Source organism: Apodemus sylvaticus, chromosome 20 (genome assembly GCF_947179515.1).
Source record: "Apodemus sylvaticus chromosome 20, mApoSyl1.1, whole genome shotgun sequence".
NCBI classification, from domain to species: Eukaryota; Metazoa; Chordata; class Mammalia; order Rodentia; family Muridae; genus Apodemus; species Apodemus sylvaticus.
The window spans coordinates 14163360-14177239 of NC_067491.1; positions in this window are offsets into that span (position 1 = coordinate 14163360).

Consider the following 13880-nt stretch of genomic DNA (forward strand, 5'->3'; position numbering starts at 1 on the left):
GAGTCCTTGTATTGTCAGAGGCAGACAATACTCAGCGAAAGAGAAATTTCTCATCTTTCCTTGGAGATGGTAGTGAGATCATCGTTTAGAAGTCACAGAAGTCACAGTTAGAAATCATAGACTTCCTCTTTTGAAAGGTCAACTATAATTCTATAATTCTCTTCCCAAGAAGATACTTCCCTAAGACCTTTTGTTAAGAGTACTGGGAACCAGAATGCAGTTCTGCGTGCATGGACTGAGGGAGTCTTGCTGAGGTAGATGTTTGAGGGGCAGGGGGCTTGTGCAGCTTTGAGAGTTAGAGATTCTATACTATCCATGGCCGCCATCTTATGAAGCTCACAGCAGCTCTACAGATCTGGAATCTTTATCCCCTCCACTCTACCACTTGGCCACTGTGCTGTTTACAAAGAAGAGAGAAAACAGGTTTGACATTAATCTACTTATAAGCTGACTTTTACTAAGTATAGCCAAAGATGTAGTGGGAAACATATGCATGAAACATGTACGAAGTGGCTTTTGATTGTTAAATGACAAACTTAAAGGGCAAACCAGGGATGACTAGACACATTCTAGATCCAAGTGATATACATGCTGGGAATCAAGGGAGTTCTGCATCAACATTTTCAGCTGTGTCTGATTCCCTGGCATAGAACCTTGCAGATGGAGCAGCAGGAAATGTGTGTCATAGTCTTGATTCTGTGAAGCCCCAGGAAGAGAAATAGGTAAGGAAATTATTCTTGTTTCAATAATCAAATCCTTCAAGTGGGGAACTTGTTGTTTTGTTCAGGGTCTTTTCAATATCTGGGGGTTTCAAGTGATGTATACCCTAACCCAAAGGGACTCAAAACAAGAAAGGAACTGAATAGTGCAGACACAAGCACACACACATGCACACACATGGACACACTCATGCTCACACACATACACACACATGGACACACACATACACACACATCAATAATTTCATGCACACACAAACATAGATACACACGTATACACATGAATGGACACACATAAACATATACATATGCATATGCATATACATATACATATACAATACATACACACACACAGATACACACATACATGGATACACATATACATATACATACATAACACACACACATGGACACACATGCACAGACACACATATGCATGGAAACAAACATGTGTGAACACAAACACATATGTACACACACATGAATAGACATACACATGTGTGCATAAACACAAACATGGACACAAATGCATATGCATGTCCACACAGAAAGAATTTATTAGCTCACACAAAAAGATACTAAAATGAGAAAGAAAACAAGCTCATAGGATCACATTGGCTTCAACATGGACCAGGGGGATGTCTTCAGGACACTGCCTCACTCCATGTCTCTGCTCTGCTCAAAGTAGGCTGTGTTATCTCCTACACTCTCATAGGCAGCAGGGTGGCTATCACCAGCTTCAAGCTGCAATGGATAAGCCCAGAGAGGGTGGGCACATGGCTCATCTTAAAGTCACAGACACACCTCCTGTGCTGGAGTGCAGGTCTGCTGGAATGTTGACGTCAGTTCTGTGAAGAGTTCCCCTCCATGTGTCCCTTAGTGCCACTCAAAGCCGTGACATCATCCCAGAGGAACGGCTACTGGAGAGGCTGGAGAAGGGAGTGCTACACAGCTACAAAGTTGCCATATGGGATGCTCACCTCTTAGTAATGACACCATTGTGGCCACCTCCTTCAGCTTCCCAGCATCCCTATCATGACATGTGTAGGAAGAAAGTACACATGTTCCTGCTATCCATTGACAGATCTTGGACCATCACTGTAGACTTACTTGGGGAGGATTGTGGATAGTTAGCCTTTGTGGAGTATCTGCTCCGTGCTGAGGAATTTAATATAACCTCTAGTAGTTCCCTTTCATGGCAGCCCCTTGAGATAGGCATGTTCTTATTTGTAGCTAAAGAGACTTGAAATAAGTAAGATGCCTCCCACAAGGTCACATAGCATGTGACCTCTGGATGGTTACTTGAACTCCTAGCCTAGATCTTTAGCTTGTTCCTTGGTAGAATAAGGGCTACTGGGGTAATACATTAATTAACTGTTTAACTCCAAGGTCTCAGCATAACTAAAACGCAAAGCCAATCACAGTTCATATGTTTACTTTCATAGCAATAATGTAATGTCGCATCCCATAATAGTCTATTCCATGGAAGAAGGTGGTGGAGCCTAGTGTCCGGCTGGCATAGGGATGTCGTGAAATAATGCAAGAATACCATCATGACGGAAGCCTGGCATGTGATAATTGCAGAATAACTATGACTTGTTATGGTGGGCAGGGTGGGTACATTGTTTTACAGATGGGCATATGTGACAGTGTGGCCCGTGGGGGCTCTCGCGGAGACAGAGGTGTACCTCAGCTTTCTTTCACTTCAGTGCTGTGTCTGGCTTGTGAGAACACAGGGGCTCTCATTTCTCCCATTCCCAACTGTTAGATTAGCGTCCCCAACACCATGGCTCCTCAAGGAAACGTGACCAGAATCATCCACACTGGCTTCTCCTTTCTTTCAAGCACATGACCAAGTCATAGAGAGCCACTTTCTGTCACATAGAAACTGTACACAGCACACACCAGCTTTTCTCATTCTTCACGGTCAATTGATAGAAATGGTTTTTACAAATAGGTCCACTCAAACTCCTCAGCATTATCTCTTCATGCCTCACGGTGGGTAACCACATCTTAAAGGTTTTGGGGTAGACATTTATCTTTGCTGAGAATAACTGCTATGGTTTCCTCTATGAAGAAACAAAGTCTGATTGAATTCAGACATATGCTTAAATTGGCATGCTATCAAACTAAGCCAGTTTTTATTGATTTCTGAGACAAATTTCTAGGTGTTTTCTTCTCCCTTTTTCAAAGCATAACGTCGAAAGGTGTGATATTCTAAAGAAGGCAAGGTATTCATGAAAAGCTATTGTTTTTATTTCCAAGACATTCCAAAGTACCTGTCTGTAGATCTGAAATAAAAATAGGTGATATCTTTACTGATTTTTTAATCTTACTGAAAACTCACAGCTCTTCATATTTTTCTTCTATTCATCATCTCCCCCCCCCATCTTTCAGAATGTCTATAAAATGATGGGTTATTATTTCCACCACTTCAGTTAGTGTTTATGCCAGCAGGAGGAATATTATTGTATTATTTTTAGAGACTAGGAGCTATTTCTTGAACCAGGAAATTGAACCTGCTATTAAAAAATAAATAAATAAAGCGAAGACCTTGTTCTCATCTGTTGCGGCTTCATTTCCACTGGGATGACTTCCCTCTTCCTAATACTAACCCTGCAACACCACACACACACACACACACACACACACAAGGGGGGGGAGGGAGAAGAAGGGGAGGAAGAGAGAGGGAGAGAGGGGGGATGGAGAGGAAGAAGGGGAGAGAGAGAGAGAGAGAGAGAGAGAGAGAGAGAGAGAGAGAGGCTTTCAGGCTTTCATCACACACCATGGGCATCTCATGTGTATCACATGTTACTCTGTGATGGCTGCCTCTCTTCCTTTTGGACCAGGTACTCATTGAGGACAGGGTCTGTGGCCATCTTATTCTATGTAGGCACCATCTACAGCACTAAATGTGGAAGCACTCTAGATAACAAAAAGCAACCTAACTTCCATGTGCTTCCATGGCTCAGGTGATGCCCGTGCATTCCATTTCATAATGACCTTTAGCCACTGGTTAGGAAGGTGAATCACCAAAATGCCTTTTAGTTCCTTGGAGCTGCACCTGTGAAGTTGCGCACAGCACTTTGGGTAATAATCTGCCTGAGACACTCGGAGGCACATATTTACTTACTACTAAGCCTGGGCTAGAGGGGAAACCAATCTGAAATTGCTTCTTCAGCTGAAAGCTCTGTGCTAACAATACAGTTTAATTTCTGCAGCTGTAGTTCTCAAATCAATAGGCTGCAGAGTGGGTGGCAGAATTTCCGTTTTGGGTTTTGAATACTAAGCAGGTCAGAAGGTACATTATTTAAGAATCAATTTACTGGATTTTTTTTAATGCTTTTGGAAAATCAGCCACATGACTTATAATATTTTAATTATAATGTAAATCTTCAGAATAAAAACATGTCTGATTATGGACCATCATATTTGCTACATGAATATCAGAGGTTTTGAGAATGTATTACTTCAGAAGAAAGACTTATAAATCCAAGTGTTGTGTTTCATATCTGCGATCCCAATACTAGGCAGGTGACGGCAGGATGACCAGAAATTCAAAGTTAGCCTCAGCTCCTGAGCTCAGGAGAGCACAGATTGGGGGAGAAGGAATGAGGAAGAAGAGAGAAATATACAAGAGAAGAAAAGATATAAAAGAGAAACAAATTTGTTGAAGATAAATGTTATCATGAAACCTAATTTTTTAATTAAACTTTTAATTAAATTGTTTTTAAGTTATCCTCAGATACATAATGAGTTCTAGGTCCTCATTGTCTACATTAAATCCTGTCTCAAATAAATAAATAAAATTTATAGATGATAGATATTAATTTCCCTAGGACAGTTGGATGCATTTAAGTGATAAGGTGTCGTTCTCAGGTTTCCTCTGCTTTGTTTTAAAATAAAGCATTGTAGCAAGAACTTTGGGTAGTCCGAATAAACGCTAACATTCAGTGGGGTTTGTCCTTTTGCAAATTTATCAGGATTGACTATAGATTAAAGGTATATGTGTGATAAGTATTGCCCATGCTATGGTTTCAAAAGCTTTTTTAATAATATTAAATAATAATAATAATAAAGACAATAATAAATGTTGTTCCACACACATACTATCCCCACTAGTCATTCTGAAAGTATGTGGTTCAACAGTAATAAATCATGAATTCTTTCATAACCAAGGAGTTGAATATGACAAATAAATTTAAGATGGTAGTAAGCTAATACAGCCTCGAGGGAGAAAATAAGTATCTTAAATTTCTCCAAGTTTCTCAGCACAAACTCTTAAGTGAATTGGTGGGTGCCAAGCTCCCAATCCTGGATCACCATCAAGATCACAGATCAAGAGACAGAGAACACTGTACCTCAAAGATTCCCTACACCTGTGTTGTCTATGAAAAACTCTTTAGCTGTTCTGAAACAGAAGGCAGGAGTTCTCGGCATTTCTGAAGGATACTAAAATGAACACAGTTGCTATTTATGAGGGCAATATAGATACCGAGAGGGTAACAGAGGGTAAAAGTGCGGTGTACAAAGGATCAGGACCACGGACAGCTCCAACGTCCATGCCTCTCTCCAACCTTGGCTCAGTTGATGATGACTTTGGGAAGTGTGGAGCCATCTCATCCACTGGCTTTTCTTCATTTTGAGCTGTGAACTTTAAATGGACTAGGCTTGATGCTTTATGCTTTCTTTTACTGAAAAGAAGGTAATGTGGAAATAATTTCATTTTTAAGATCCATAGAAGTTATGGATTAGGTCTGACCATGGATTTAATACCGTGAAAAATATTGTGTCAGTTCTGAGGGTGGAGTTGAGGGTAGGGGAGTGTAGACCAGTGGTTCTCCACCTTCCTAACTCTGTGACCCTTTGATCCAGTTCCTCATGCTGTGGTGACCTCAACCATACAATTGTTTTTACCACCACTTCTAACTGTAATTTTGTTACTGTTACAAATCGTAATATAAATATCTGTGTTTTCCAATCATCTTAGGTGACCCCTGTGAGAGAATCATTGGACTCCCCCCCACCACCCAGGGTGGGTCATGACCCAGGTTAAGAACTACTACTGAAGACCATCCTCACATTTGTATTTTCCTGTCATGTAAAGATAGAAATGGTACTGGAACTGTCTAAGAATACAGAGTGGGGATTGTTTCTAGTTCATTTTGTGGAAGATTCTGGTGCCATACAGCCAAGCATTTATTTTTCTCCTTCACTGGCAAAAAGTAAAACCTTGAGTTGTCTCTTTGTAATAATTTTGTGTAATTAAGCTCTGAGTTTTCAGAAGCAACGTGTTCTAATAAATTCATGGAATTTTCTAGGAGCAAACTGTGGCTGTTCAAGTCATGAATTTATTTTCTGGTGTTTTAGTACAATATTCCTTTCAATGGTAATTTCATTTTGTAGACAGACTAAATGACCTTCTGGATTTCATCTTCTTTCATTCTCTTATTTTCTTTTTCCTTGCTGTGTGATCAAAAACACTTGTGATCCTTGGCCAGTCACACTCCTTGTTGTAAGTCACAATTGCTCATGCCTGTATTTCAGATTCACACGTAATTTGATCCCCACAGTCTCTGCTAAATTCGGTGATGCTAATTGGTGTTTTAGTCAATTACAGAAGCGCCTGTTTTTTCCCCCTGAGTTTATTAATTAAACTATAATCTTGCCTCATGGTATAGCCAATAAGTTAACTTCCAATTTAAATAAGACTGAATAGAGAAAGGGTCAAGTATTAAGCTTAACACAAATCCCTAAATGCCCCCTCAGTCAATAAAGCAGGTCATATTTACAGTAAGATGGTCAACTCAAAATACTTTTATAACTTTCTCCTCTAAAACTCCCCAATCAACAATGGAATATGTTGAAATTGATGAATTTTTACACTCTGACATTCCATTTAAATGATCTTAAACCATTTATTTCTTTTGTCATCAAGGGTTAGTTCTGATACTAATTAATCTAATTAATTAAGTAATTTAAAAGATAGCAACCTGAAGAAAAATAGAACAAATGAAAGAGAATAAAGAAATGTGGGTGGCTTCCGGGATGTTTCATGTCAAGGCCACCATGTGGCTTTTGTCACAGTTAATATTGCCTATGTGAGCTCTCCCCAAAAGCCCTGCTCAGGACCATTACTTACACTGTGCTTTAACAAACTCAGGACAACGACAACGAAAGGGTCTCAGGAAACACAGCACCTTGCTTCACCACTCTCATTAAACTTTTCATTTCTGACCTGACCATGCTGTTAGCTGAGTTCCTCTGACCACATCAGACAGATTCAACTCCAGTAGTTTGTCAGAAATCTAAGTGTATTCAAGGTGTCACTAGAGTCTGGATAATATAGAAACACTGTTTTAATACATTCTGCTAAAAAACAACAACAACAACAACAACAAACTCATTTCTTACAATATTAGGATGACTTTCATTCAGGGACATTCCAAATTAAAAAAAAACAAAAAAACAAAAAATTGAATCGATCACCAGGAAAGAAAATTTCAAAAGAATAAACAGACCTGTTCACTCTTCAGAAAGCAATGCACAAAATATCAGCATCGAAGTTGCTGGAAAGGGTGATCACCTTTAGATAGACAAAGTCCATCCTTACCTTGTCAGCTCAAGAGATTAAAACAATTTTAAATATTCTGTGTTTTGTACTCAGAAGATATCAGGTCACGACACCATCTGGAATCTATCAAAGCCTCTTTCTTCCACTTTCCTTAGGTTTTTGCTTATTTGTTTGATCGGTTTCTTTTTTGTTTTGTTTGTAGTTTGCACCCTTAGTCAAAGGAGATTTAAATGACAACATTACATCTCAACCTTTGAGATATTACCAAAGGGCAAACACTCCTAATTTTCACAAACCACATCAAATGATTTTATTATTTGTTTAGAAGCTATGCACCGATGGCATTCTGCAGTAGTAAGCAAGGTAGTTAGATCTTGGCCTCAAGGCATTTATAATTTAAAGCCATTAATAAAGATAAACAAACATGCTGAACCACGTGTCAACAAGTGTAGAACTGTGTAATAAAGCTAGAGCTAGCAGCTGAAGAGAAGCTTCTAAAGTAATGGCTACTACTTCAGAATAATGCTATGTTCTCCTTTTAGAAGGGTGGCAAGGTGGACTGTAAGCGCAGGGAGCCTTCTAAGGGATGCTTTGAAGAAAAGGCATGAAGCTACACATTATGATCCCCCCTGCTTCTTCTCCTCCCTCTTTTGCGGAGTCTTTTATCTGCTAATTCTTCAGGCATAAGCTGACTTCATTTCTCTATCCTTTTCTGTTCTAATTGAATGAAAATCGCAATATATACCTTGGGGTTCGTTTTATTCATCAAAATGTTCTCTTTTATTTGTATCCTTTAAATTTCAGCCCTCTGGAGGCATGGAAGACCTCACTCCCTGCTCACTGCTTTTCAATGCCAGTAAATATACACGAGACTGGGTGATATTAGAGGAATAAATGCCTGTCTGGCTGAGTCATGGTGACTGCGGCATATAGATTTACTTTTGCTTCTAAGATCAGGCCTCCCCACTCATATGTAGCAGATGTGCAGCTTGGTCTTCATGTGGGTCCTGAACAACTGGAGCGGGGGCTGTCCCAAAAGCTGTTGCCTGTCTGTGGGATGTGTTTTTCCAGCTGGGCTGCCTTGTCTAGCCTCAGTGGAAGAGAAAGCGCCAAGCCTCACAGAGACTTGAAGCAGGGGAGAGGAGATACGCAGGAGAGCCCCACCCCCTCAGAAGTGAAGGGGGGGGAAGGATTGTGACCAAGAGGGGGTCAGTAAGTGGGATGTTACTGCTTTTTCTCAATGTTTTATGGGTGTCTGAGTAAACTTGACAGTGTGGTTTTACCAGAGACAACGGTGGTGGCACCGCCAATGGTAATCGTCCTAATCACGTAGAGCATCCACAGCTGATGCTCACGTAGAGCATCCACAGCTGATGCTCACGTAGAGCATCCACAGATGACGCTCACGTAGAGCATCCACAGATGATGTTCACTTTCTTTCAGAAAGGTATGGCAAGCAAAGACCATGAATCCTAGCACAGAGACCAATGCTTGGATGAAGAAATATCAGAAACCACTGATAGGTTTCTGATAGGCTCTCTAGTAAGAACCTTTCTCGACCGGGCTTTGGCAATAGGTTTTTGGTTTTAAATGTGAATGGTGGCACACAGAAGAGGCCTCCTGGTTACCTGGTTAGATAGAAACAGCTGGTCTCCTTAAGCCTCTGCTTCTTGCTGTGTGTGCGGCCTGGGGACAGTAAAGCCTAGTGCACAAGGGTTTGGAGGGACAGAGATGGGGACCTTTGTGAGCAGTGGAGATGTGTTTCTCAACTTTCCCAATGCTGCCACCCTTTAAAGCAGTTCCTCACATTGTGGGAGACCCCCAGCCATAAAATTATTGATGTTGTTCCTTCACACCTTTAATTTTGCTGTTGTTATGAATCTTGATGGAAATATCTGATATCCAGCTCCTGTGAACAAACAGGTCATTTGATCAGAAAGGGGGTCGTTACCCACAGGTTGAGATCCATTGCTATAGCGCCTCTTTCTTTGTTCTTACAGGAAAACAAGTATTAAAATCCTTTTGATCTTTTTTTATTATTAGATATTTTCTTTATTTACATTTCGGATGTTATCCCCTTTCCTGGTTTCCCCTCCAAAAACCCCCATCCCATCCCCCATCCCCCTGCTTACCAACCCTCCTACTCCTGCTTCCCTGACCTGACATTCCTCTACAATGGGGCATCGAGCCTTCACATGACCAAGGGCCTCTCTTCCCTCTGATGACAAGACCATCCTCTGCTACATATATGGCTGGAAACATGGGTCCCTCCTTGTGTACTCTTTGGTTCGTGGCTTAGTCCCTGGGAGCTCTGGGGTTACTGGTTGGTTCATATTGTTGTTCCTCCTATGGAGCTGAAAACCCCTTCAGCTCCTAATCCTTTTGATCTTAATGCAGCATACAAAACAAAACCAACAGCGGCCCCTGGGAGACAACATGTGCATATGTGACAATGGATTTGAACTGTCTCAGGCATGGTATGTTGCAACTGTAAAATAGCCATGTTTCAAAACTTACCTTAAGTGCAAAATACCTGGGAATTCTCTCTCTCTCTCTCTCTCACACACACACACACAAAATCCCTCAAAGCATTACAGAGGTAGCATCTGCTTCCAATCTTTTCTGTGAACACATATTCTACCAAGCTAGATTTTTCTGATTTCCGATAAAATCCTCTAACATTTTATCTTTAAGATTTTCCATAGTCATTACACAAGATGGGGCCCAGACCCCTTTGATTCTCACATATACACACGTTTGTAACATAATTTACATGGCTATATACTTCTATTGTTCCCTTCCCTTGTATTCATCATACCCAGTGCCCTGACGGGACAGCCGATCTTGATTGTCAATTTGACGGGATCTGTAGTCAGCTAAGAAGCTTTCTTCTGCTCTGGTCTGTGAGGATGTTTCCAGGAAAGGTTAAGTAAGAGGGAAGACCCTGCCCAGTGCAGACAGCACCTCAGTACCTTTCACTGCCCGGATACAGAGAGGCTCCATTAAAGAGCAGTGCTGTTAGCCTGCTTGCCTTTGCTTCTTGATGGTCAGTGCATCTACCTATTGTTTGCTGCTGCTGCTGCTGCTGCTGCTGCTGCTGCTGCTGCTGCTTCGCCACCATCAGAACCCAGCTTCTCTGGCCTTCCAATGTAGACTGCAGAAATTGTCCAGGCCTTCAGGGTCAGGTTGAGGATGCTGAGGCAGCCTGCCTCCTGCACCTGGCAGCTACCATGTCCCAGCCTCTCCATCATAAAGACAAACAATATCATGTGAACCAATTTAGTAAATCTTTTTTGTGAATGTATCTTCATTCTGTTGGTTTCATGCCTCTAGAATGCTGTGGCTAAAACACCTGCTTGCCTCCTGTGAGTTGTGACTTGAAAGCTCAGTCCCTACTTTACAAATTTCTTAAATTGTTTTTTGTCTTTTAAAAAATATTTAACATATTTTAAAATTAAAATATAATTCTATAATGTCTCTACTACCCTTGTTTCCAAGCCCTCCAATGTCTCCTCCCTTCGGCCTTTTCCATGTTCTTTCTCTCTCTCAAACTGATGGCAACATTTTACCTGATTGTAACTTTCATAAAGGTAGGTAAATGATAAAGACAGACAGAGAGGTGATGGAGGACTTTTTATCTGATTATATCACATAGGTAGATAAAGGTTAGAGAGACAGATAGATGATAGATAACTTTTTATCTGATTTTTATCATATAGGTAGATAATAGACAGATGATAGATAGATAGATAGATAGATGATAGATAGATAGACAAAGAGAGAGATGAAGAGATAGATAAACAAATAGATGCAAATATATAAATACAATCCACTGAGTCTATTTTGTTGTTTGTATCTATATGATTTCAGGGCTGGCCACCCTATTGGATAAACTGCATGATATCCCTAAAGGTAAAATTATGAAACTCCTATCATGTAGGAAGGGAACCTACAGCTGTCTGATTAGATGTAAGGCCCTCTCAATAGAAAGGAAATCATACATGGTACTGGAAACCCAGACAACAGCCCAGAGCTCGTGAGGTTATGTCCTTAGAGAACCTATGATGCCACTTTACTAGAGCAGCATAATTCCTAAACTTACCCTTTCACACCCACCATGTAAGGGTAGCTCTCGCCTCTCCTCAGAGACTTCTAGTTACAGCAATGGAAACTATTAGAGAAGTCCACAACTGGGCACAATTAACAGGCCGTGAGGTACCTGGCCCAAACAGACACATCTTCAGGACAACTCCAACACTTACGTCTCCGGGAACACCAAGGGCGAGAGGACAGAAGCAGTGTGAGAGGCAGAGGAGCTGGAAGTCTATTGTGAGACCATGTCACATGGAAATTCCTGCATAAACAAGAGCAAACAATGTCAACAGACATATTAACACGGAGGGGGGAGTCTCACAGGCCCTGCCCTTAGACACGTTTGGAAATGGTAGGCGTTCCTTTTAGACTTTGCTTTGTTTGACCTCTGGAAGTGCCGTCACTGGTTGCCACTTGTCTCTTGAGATACTGTCTTCGGTTTCTGTGGTTCTGTACGTGGGTCACGCAGCCTGAAGCTACTTCTTCCCAAGTCTCCTCATGAGATCTTTCTCCTCACAACCACTCAGAACTCATGTCCCTCCAGCCCTACCTCCCTCTACCTGCAACTCCACCTTCATTAGATCTTCAAGTGTGGACTGAAATCTAAAGGGACTGCTGGACATCTCCACTTAAGCAATCCAGACTTCCCAAAAGCAGAGAGCTGGACCATCACCACCCTTTCCTCAGTCTTTAGCTCCCATCTTGCATTTTTCTCTCTCTGAAGGCACTGCATAGAGGTGACCTAGTCTCAGAAAGACAAAAATGGCATTTCTCTCTCATATGTGAATCCTTTCTAACATCCAATGTACTTAAATAGTGGGTTGTGAGAGTGGATCTTGCTGGAGTCCACTGTGTCGTGTAGTTTTTAAAAATGAACCACGCTAAATCTGGCTAATTGCCGGCAATGGTGGTCTTGCCAACCCCGACGGCCAGCCCCAAGTAGCCGTCTTGCCCTGTTTCCCACGGCCAACCCTTCAAAAAACCACTCCCAAGCTAGCTCTCTGGGTCTCTCTGCTTGCTAAGCTAATCCAACCAGTCTCTCCTGCAATGTCTAGAGCCCCCTGTGGCTGGCCTGCAGAAAGCCAGCTACCGCTTGCCCAGATCCCCTTAGCCGTGAAATGATAACACTAGAGCCTTATATTATGCCAACCAGATTTATAATAGTAAATCTCCAACCCTAAAATGCCCGTGCAAAGAACACAAAACCCAATAATATAATTACAAGCTGTACCCTTAGATTAGACAAATATATCACTTCACTCCCCTGTTGCCCATCTAGGAAATCCCCAGCTACTTGCGGCTCCTTTAGACCATGTGATTCTGGTACATCTTCCTCACCCATCTTCTCCCACTCTTGTCTGACCCTTCTCTTTTCCCCTTTCCTTCCTGTTCTGCCCAGAAGATCCCGCCTCCATATCTTCGCCCAGTGATTGGCTTCCTGTCCTCTTCATCGGCCAATCAAATAACTAAGGGAAATTCCCCTACAGTCCACGAGGGAGGAAGAAATATTGAGCGCAGCAGCGGGGAGGCAACAGGTCACAGGCGAGTGAAGTGGGCAGGAGGCTATCAGCACGCGAGATCACACCCGTGTGAGGGATGTGGAAGAACAGGTGGAAAGAAACACGAAAAACATATTTGTCGGAAAATGCTACACGCGGAACAATTTTTTAGGAACTAAGAAGAAATTAAAAATAACTAAAGTAAAATTCTCTCAAGAAAAAAAAAACTCTCCAGGTCTAGAAATACGCCATAAAGCTCAGCGTCTTTGAACAGAAGCCCAGCAGTGTGGGCAAACATTTAATGTAAACCAACTGCCTAAGAAGATAACACTCAGACTCAGGGTTTCCCACACACGGAAAAAAAAGTGGAAGGTTTTCTGCAGCACCCTCGGCACTTGTGATCTCTCTCTTTGGTGTTCCTGGTTCAACTTCCACGACAGTTAACAACTATAAACCACATAGTGTATGCATGAGCTCTGGACATATCAGGTGATCTAAGTAAGATATTCCCTTGCCTTCCACCAGAGTTTCCATTTCACCTGAAGGCATTTGATCATCAAGCAATTAATTGCTCATTGTGATCTGAGTTTCGATTGCCCAGAGCCTGTTCTTCTGTTACCAGACCTCTTCTTAAGTTAATTGATCATTATTTCCTTGAATACTTAACGCTACAAATCCCTTGGAGAGATGCTGAGGGATAGCACAGTATAAAAAATTAAATCTGGCATACAAGTGACCAGGAACACTAGCCAGAAACATTTATTTTGTGACTATCTGCTATCTGAACTGTAGGCGTTGGTCTGATAGCATATAAATGCTAGCTAGCATCATGGTGGTCATGACTAGGAGGAAAAGATTCCGCATTTGCCGCAGCATCCCTTCGGACGCAGTGAACTTTGGGTCTTTAAACTCCGGTAAGCCCCACCCCATGCGCAGTGGTTAAATCAACTCTCCCCCAGCCACTAGACCTATACTTTCATGTGATCGATTTTCCCA